Source organism: Pan troglodytes, chromosome 1, assembly GCF_028858775.2.
Source record: "Pan troglodytes isolate AG18354 chromosome 1, NHGRI_mPanTro3-v2.0_pri, whole genome shotgun sequence".
In the NCBI taxonomy this organism is placed as follows: Eukaryota; Metazoa; Chordata; class Mammalia; order Primates; family Hominidae; genus Pan; species Pan troglodytes.
The window spans coordinates 142,717,952-142,726,582 of record NC_072398.2 but is presented as its reverse complement, the minus strand read 5'-3'; positions in this window follow the sequence as shown (position 1 = coordinate 142,726,582).

Here is an 8,631-nt window from a genome sequence, read left to right as displayed (position 1 = left end):
CTGATCTTTGACAAAGCAAACAAAAACATAAAGTAGGGAAAGGACACCCTATTCAACAAATGGTGCTGGGATAATTGGCTAGCCACATGTAGAGGAATGAAACTAGATCCTCATCTCTCACCTTATACAAAAATCAACTCAAGATGATTAAAGACTTAAACCTAAGACCTGAAACTATAAAAGTTCTAGAAGATAACATCAGAAAAATCCTAGACATTGGCTTAGGCAAGGATTTTATGACCAAGAACCCAAAAGCAAATGTAATAAAAACAAAGATAAATGGCTGGGACCTAATTAAGGAGCTTTTGCATGGCAAAAGGAACAGTCAGCAGAGTAAACAGACAACCCACAGAGTGGGAGAAAATCTTCACAATCTATACATCCGACAAAGGACTAATATCCAGAATCTACAATGAACTCAAACAAATCACTAAGAAAAAAACAATCCCATCAAAAAGTAGGCTAAGGACATGAATAAACAATTCTCAAAAGAAGATATACAAATGGCTAATAATCGTATGAAAAAATGCTCAACATCACTAATGATCAGGGAGATGCAAATAGAAACCACAATGCGATACCACCTTACTCCTGCAAGAATGGCCATAATCAAAAAATCAAAAAACAGTAAATGTTGGCATGGATGCGGTGATCAGGAAACACTTCTATACCACTGGTGGGAATGTAAACTAGTACAGCCACTAGGGAAAACAGTGTGGAGATTCCTTAAAGAACTAAAAGTAGAACTACCATTTGATCCAGTAATCCCACTACTGGGTATCTACCCAGAGGAAAAGAAGCCGTTATCTGAAAAAGACACCTGCACACTCATTTTATAGCAGCACAATTCACAACTGCAAAATCGTGGAACCAATCCAAACGCCCAACAATCAACCAGTGGATAAAGAAACTGTGGTGTGTGCGTGTGTGTGTGTGTAGATAGATAGACACATACATATGATGGAATACTACACAGCCATAAAAAGGAATGAATTAACAGCATTTGCAGTGACCTGGATGAGGTTGGAGCCTATTATTCTAAGTGAAGTAACTCAGGAATGGAAAATCAAGCATCATATGTTCTCACTGATATGTGGGAGCTAAGCTCTGAGAACACAAAGGCACAAGAATGATACAGTGGACTTCAGGGACTTATGGGGAAGAGTGGGAGGGAGGCGAGGGATAAAAGACTACAAATATGGTGCAATGTGTACTGCTCAGGTGATGGGTGCACCAAAATCTCACAAATCACCACTAAAGAACTTACTCATGTAACAAAATACCACCTGTACCCCAATAACTTATAGAAAATTTTAAAAATTTTAAATAAAACTTCCTTAGTTAAAATTTGCCTATTTGGTGTGGTTTTGTTGATTTGATTTCCTTGTGGGGTAGAGGAGGGTTGTTATGGATTTGGAACAGCTGTCAAGAACCTTTAGTTTTTAAACAGAATGGGTTTATATATCATTATTAATTTGTATATAGAAGGGCTAAAGAAACCTTAGCTTAGCTGTTGAGCTCCAGTCACATGGTCATACACTAGTCTAAAAGTATTTTCGCTCATATTAAATGTAGGGGAAAAAAACATATTTATAAATGGAAAAAGAAATAGTTTATAATTAAGCAGAACTGAATGTTCTGACAGACAATATGCAAGGAATAAACATGAAAAACATCTCGGTCCTTCTTTTGCTCTCTTGGTCTAACACATCTCTCCTTGATAAGCTGGTCTGACCACAGCTGGGCTTTACATTTCTGTAATTAGCACAGCAGAAGCCCAACTAGGGCACAGCTTTTCTTCTTCTATTGTTTGCACACTGGGGGGCAGAATTTTAAATGTCAGGATTCTAAATGCTTCTTCTTGTTATAAAGTGGCCCACTAGCTCCTCAAAACCAGTTTGAAAACCATTCAAGAATCACTGCATTGGGCCCCATATCACACATTAGATAGGTATTCTACCAGCAGGGACCTCCAAAGGGCTTAGCAGTTTTCTTAGGCTGGAAAAATATAAGAATGAAAATAAATGAGCTTTTTAGATTGCCTTGTGGAAAGCTCTGATATAAATTTAGGTGTACTGGCCCCAACCCTTTGATTTCCTTTTTATGTCATTTCATTGAAGGAGAGATGCTTTCTTTTAAATCAGCAAAGAAAGCTGGTGTGTGGGGAAGGCGGAAGGCATTTGGGGTGTTGGGGGAGGGGTAATTGTGACCTTTTTTTGAAAGTTTCATAATGCCCTGACACCAATTTTCATACCTACTTACTGACAACTAGATTTCCTAAGTCAGTAAATAAGCTAAGAAGAAAGAGTTTGGCTCTTGTTTTCCTGACAGTTATATAATATGTAGAACCAGTAAAACACCAGGCATTGGTTTTATATCATTAGAAAATTACTGGCTATCCTGACACCTGAAAGTTTTATATAGTCCTAATTACTGGAGTGTAGTGTGGCAGGAAACTAAATCAACCCTTCCATTTTTCTCTCCCTGTGAGGTTCCAACACCTGGACATAAAACTGAGGATTAACTTAAAGGGAAAGAAACCCAATGTTGCTTAGATTATTTGAAAGTCTATGCAACTTGGGCCGGTCGTGGTGGCTCACACCTGTAATCCCAGTACTTTGAGAGGCTGAGATGGGCGGATCACGAGGTCAGGAGATCGAGACCATCCAGGCTAACACGGTGAAACCCCGTCTCTACTAAAAAAATACAAAAAAATTAGCTGGGCGCGGGGGCGGGCGCCTGTAGTCCCAGCTACTCAGGGGGCTGAGGCAGGAGAATGGCGTGAACCCGGGAGGCGGAGCTTGCAGTGAGCCGAGATCGTGCCACTGCACTCCAGCCTGGGCGACAGAGCCAGACTCCGTCACAAAAAAAAAAAAAAAAAAGCAAAGTCTATGTAACTTGGATACCACACTTTCATCTTCTTCCTTATTTTTTAAGTTAGATCAAACTCTAGAAACCGTGATGAAAACAGAAGAGTTATCATTGTTCTGGGATCTGTGCAGACCAGCCTTGTCCAAGACTCTGTGACTCATTAGTATGTAACATAGTATAAAATTGACTAAGCAAAGCTCAGTACAAACCAAACAATAAGACCACAGGTTCATAACATAAAGGGCAAGAATTGGAGTGATGGGGAGAAGGAGGGTGGAGAGTATCAGTATCATGTAGGACTCAGTTTTTCATCCCTAATAGGTAATGCTCCCATCCCCAAATTAAGAACCATCACACTGGATAAAATTTCCCAGACACTCCTCTACTTTTCTTCTACCTAGAAAGGGAAGAACTTGGTGTCACCACCACTAGGACAGTATTGATAGAAAGGAATAATCATATCCAGCAGGAACCATTCTACTAACGAATAGTAATTTCATCCTCACATTTCAGTTGTCTAATTAAGTAACCAAGTGCTTACCTATACAGCAGTTTTTCATTTTTGGAGAATGAAATGGAGTAGACAGTTTAAGGAGAGAGAAGAGAAAAAGAGTAGAGCCTTATACTTACTTGGTTCTACTCCATTCTTAACAGTAATGCCCATCACCCCCTTCATGAATTTCCATAATTTTGATTCAAATCAACATATTATTTGGTCTACAATAGAAAGGACACTGTGGATAGTCACAACACAATTTATGTATTTGGATTCATTACCTTTCCTTCCTGGCTGTAAAATGTGTATATGTTTATCTATTAATATATGTATGTTTGTGCATGTGTGTGTATACAAAGTGTTCAAAGTGTACATGTGTACCTGTATAAGCATAATATTCAACAGTACAGCTCAGTGCTCTCCATTAGAATTTTTTTCTATGACTGTGAAGATGTTCTATGTCTCTACTGTCCAATATGGTAGCCACTAGCCACATGTGGCTATTGAACACTTGAAATGTGGCTAGTATGACTGAAAAATTACATTTTTACTTAAGTAAAAATAGTCGCACATGACTAGTGGCTACCATATTGGACAGAGCAGATAGAGATGATCAACATCTTTACTAGATATGATATTAGCATGTGTGTGTGTGTGTGTGTGTGTGTGTTTTCTGATTGTTCACACATCAGTCTCAAATACATAGAACAGTAGTCCTGGCATATAGTAATTGTCTTAGTCTGTTTGGGCTGCTATAACAAAATACCATAAGCTGAGTGGCTTATGTTTTGGAGGCTGGGAAATTCATTCGGTGTGCCAACCATTTCAGTGCCTGATGTGGGACCTTTACCCGATTTATAGACGAAGACTTCTCACTTTGTCTTCAAATAGTAGAAGAAGCAAAAGAGCTTCCTTGGGCCCATTTTATGAAGACATTAATCCCATTCATGAGGATTCTGCCCTCATAACCCAACTACTTCCCAAAAGCCCCCACCTCCTAATACCATCACCTTGGGGGTTAGGATTTCCACATGAATTTTGACAAGACTCAGGAATTCAGACCTTTGCATTCCACCTCTGGCCTCTAAAATTCATGTCCTTCGCACATACAAAGTAAACTTATTTCATCCCAATAGCCTCCAAAGTCTTAACTCATTCCAGTATCAACACAAAAGTTTAATGTCCAGAGTCTCATCTAAATGTCATCAAAATCAGATATGGGTGGAACTCAAATTACTAATCATTCTGAAGCAAGTTGCTCTCTAGTTGTGAACCTGTGAAATCAAACATGTTATGTGCCTCCAAAATACAATGGTGGGAAAAGCACAGGATAGACATTCTCAAACCAAAAGGGAGAAATAGGGAAGAAGAAAGTGTTAACAGTTCCCTAGTAAGATCAAGACCTTAACGTTTAACAGTAAGCTTCTTTGACTTGAAGCTTTGCCTTCCACGCCCACTGGGGTAGAGGTTCTACTTCTGCAGTATTGCTGGGCAGAGTATGGGCCCACAAGACTCAAGGAAGCCCTGCCTCCAGGGCTTTGGGCAGCCCTGTCCTCTCTACAGCTCTCACAGGTTGAAGTCTCTTGCCTGTAGCACTCTTGAACTGGAATTGCATGCCAATGGCTCTATCAGTCTCGGGTTACAGGGGTAGCCTTGCTCCCAAAGTTCCATTGAGCATTGCCTTAGTGGAAACTCTCTGTTGTGGTCTCACCCCTTAAGCAGTTCTCTGCCTAAGTCTCATGCCTGAGGCTCCAGGTGACTCAAGCCTTGGAAATCTAGATGGTGGTAGCCAGACACACCCCATGGCTTCCACACTCTGAGAGCAGCAGAGGTGGACGTGAACTGACACTGCCATGATTTATCACCTGTGCCCTCTGGAGAGGCAGCAACCAAGGCCAGTGCTGCACCTAAGCCTACTGGGGCCAAACCTGGAGGAAATGAAAAGCTCCAGCATGGCACAAGAATTTGGAGAGTAGAGCCATGTGGCAGCCTGAGGCAGCTTGCACTGAAGTCCCCCCAAATGCCTTCAGTCTTTCCTTTGAAATCATTCTGCCCTCAAGGCCTTGGCACTATAGGCCCATTATGGTGTTAATGTTTGTCCCCTCCCAAACTCATGTTAAAATTTAATTGCCATTTTAACAGTATTAAGAAGTGAGATCTTTAAGAGGTGATTAGGCCATGAGGGTTCTGCCTTCATGAATGGATTAATGTCATTATTATGAGAGTGGGTTCATTATCACTGGAGTGAGTTCCTTACAAAGAAATTAATTCAGCCACCTTTCTCTCTTTTTTGCTCTCTGCCCTTCCACCTCCCAGTATGGGATGAGTCAATAAGAAGACCCTCACTAGATGCTGGCACCTTGATCTGGGAGTTTCCAGCCTCTAGAACTGTGAGAAAATAAATTTCTATTCTTTATAAATTACCCAGTCTGAGATATTCTATTACAGCAACACAAAGTGAACTAAGACAGGGCCTGTTATGACAGCAGCACCAGTGATCCCTGAAATGTCTTTAGGGCATTACTCCATTGTCTTGATGAATACCACCAGACCCATCCATATTAATCTCCTTATCAAATGGTCTCTTGGTCAAACCCTTGTGTTCTTTCCCAAACATACTTTCTCATATTTTACAATATAAACAGGCTGAGAATTGTCAATATCTTGTAGTTCTGCTACCCTTTTGATTAAAATTCTATCTTTAAATCATTTATCTTTTCATATTTTACTGTAAGCATTCAAGAGAAACTATTCTGCACCTTCAACACATTGCTTAAAAATTTCTTCAGCCAAGCATCCTATTTCATGACTCACAAGTTCTACCTCCCACAAAACACTAAGGCATGAATACAATTTAGGCAAAGTGCTTGCCACTTTATAACAAAGATCTCCTTTCCTCTGGTTTCCAATAATATATTCCTCACTTCTGTCTGAGATTTCATCACAATGGCCTTTACCATCCATATTTCTATCAACATTCTGTTCATGACCACTTAGACAGTCTTTAAGAAGATTGAGGGTTTTTTCTAGAGCTCTTCACTTCTTCTGAGCCCTTGTAAGAATTACCCTTTCTGGTCCATTCGTGACAATGCAGGCTTTTTCTAACATGCACCTAAAAACTTTTTCAGCCTCTGCCCATTATCCAGTTCCACAGCCACTTCCACATTATAGGTACTTGTCACAGCAGCACCTCACTCTCAGTACTACTTTCTGTTTTAGTCAGTTCAAGCTACTGTAAATAAATAAATAAATAAATACTATAGACTAGGTGGCTTATTGACAAAAGAATTTATTTCTCACAGTTCTGGATGCTGACAAGTCCCAATAAAGTCACAAGCAGATCTGGTGTCTGGTGACGGCCTTTCTCATAGATGCTGCCTTTTCACTGTGTCCTCACATGGTAGAAGGGGCAAGGCAGCTCTCTGGGGCTTTTTTTACAAGGATATAAATCTCACTCATGAGGGCTCTGCCCTCATGATCAAATCACCTCCCAAAGGCCCTACCTTCCAATACCATCACTTTGGGAGCTAGAATTTCAACATATGAATTTATAGAAAACACTAACATTCAGATGATAGCAGTAATATATGATATTATAAAATAATATATCATATGAATGGATGAGTCTTAACTAGCTCATTGTCAGCAAAAAGATATGAATTCATTTAGGAAGCCAGGATTCCAGTGACCTCCAAGGTTATCCTAGAGGTTTGCTATTCCATGTAACTATAATTAAAGAGCAGAGGGGAGGTTGTATCCAGGGCTTTTATAGGTCAGACCTCGAAATAGGACACTTCCACTTATGTTCTATTGACTAGATTCAGTCACATGGGCATCTATCATCAAAGAAGTCCAGAAATATAACAGTAGATTCAAAAAAAGAGAAAATAGATGTTGGTCACTAGCTAGTAGTACATTCTACCACAAGTGCTCATATTTTTCTTTCTATACTTCTATATTTTGCAAACCTTCAATAAGAGCATGTATCTCCCCAAAACCAGAGAAAAACAAAGTATGTTTTATTTTTGAAAGGAATACTGAATATCTTTCCATAAGAAGATCACACTAATCATTATTTAAAATTGAAATACACCTTTTAGGCAAAATGATTACTCTGGGATCATAAGCTTTACTTACAAAAGATATAGGAAATTAAGGCTGAAAAAGACATTAGTATCTTCTCTTTGTCATATAATGCAGTGTTTCTCAACATTTTTTGCATTATTGTCCCCCTAAAGAAAGAACATTTCTAAACCTTTTATTCCTAATCATCCTCCTATAATTTTGGTGACACAGATATGCTGTATATCTATTTTCAACCCCTTTGGGAGCAATATCACAATGAGATAAGAAATATGAGTCCAGAAAAGTTAAATTCACTCTCAAAAGTCACAAAACCAATGAATTCATTAATCAGAAATGATACCCAGTTGTCCTGAGTACCAATCCAGTGATATTTTACTATACTATATGCATGCTAGTGTTCCAATTATCCACAATGTATAAAGGAAAAGAAAAAAAAAAAAGCAGTGTCATAATGATGTAGATGCTGGTTGGAGGTGTTTTGTTTGCTTGCTTTTTGGCTTATTTTATTTTTCTTTTAGATTTGTTTTTTCCTGTGTCATAAATAACACAGGCAGAGCTATATCTAGATTTTCAATAACCATCGTTTGTAAAAATGCTATGAAAGAAGAAATGAAAATCAAGCCAAAGTGAAACTCACACTCAGTCATCTATCTAATGATCTGATGACTAATTCAGTTCACAAAATGTTTCCTCTCTCTACACTTTTTTCAGTGACAAAGAATGGTGAGGACCAGAAAGTGTGGTCTAGTTATGCCTTCTCAATACAAATTCAAGACTTGTTTCTTTTTAAAAGTGTCTCAATGTTGCCAGTACCAATGGGATCAAGATGGCTTACTTTTCTAAGGAAATTGCATTGTCACTCTTTCCAACCAAGCACTAGCCAATGGAAAAAAGTAAAATACAACCTCACCTCACAAGCACCTACCTGAAAGATGCTCTGTGTTCAGACAAAAGACAAGAGGCCAATGTGTGCTACACTCAAAATGGCTTTCCAGTTCTATGAAAGTAATTTTTAGAGTGACTTTAAAATATTGTATACAGGAAAGATGATAGTACTGCTATATACATTAGAATAATTTAACTAGAACAAAGTTAATGATCCTAATGTTTCATCTGGTTGATAATAATGACATTTTTATCAGATTTTATTATAGAATATTATAACTGTATTTGAGAGT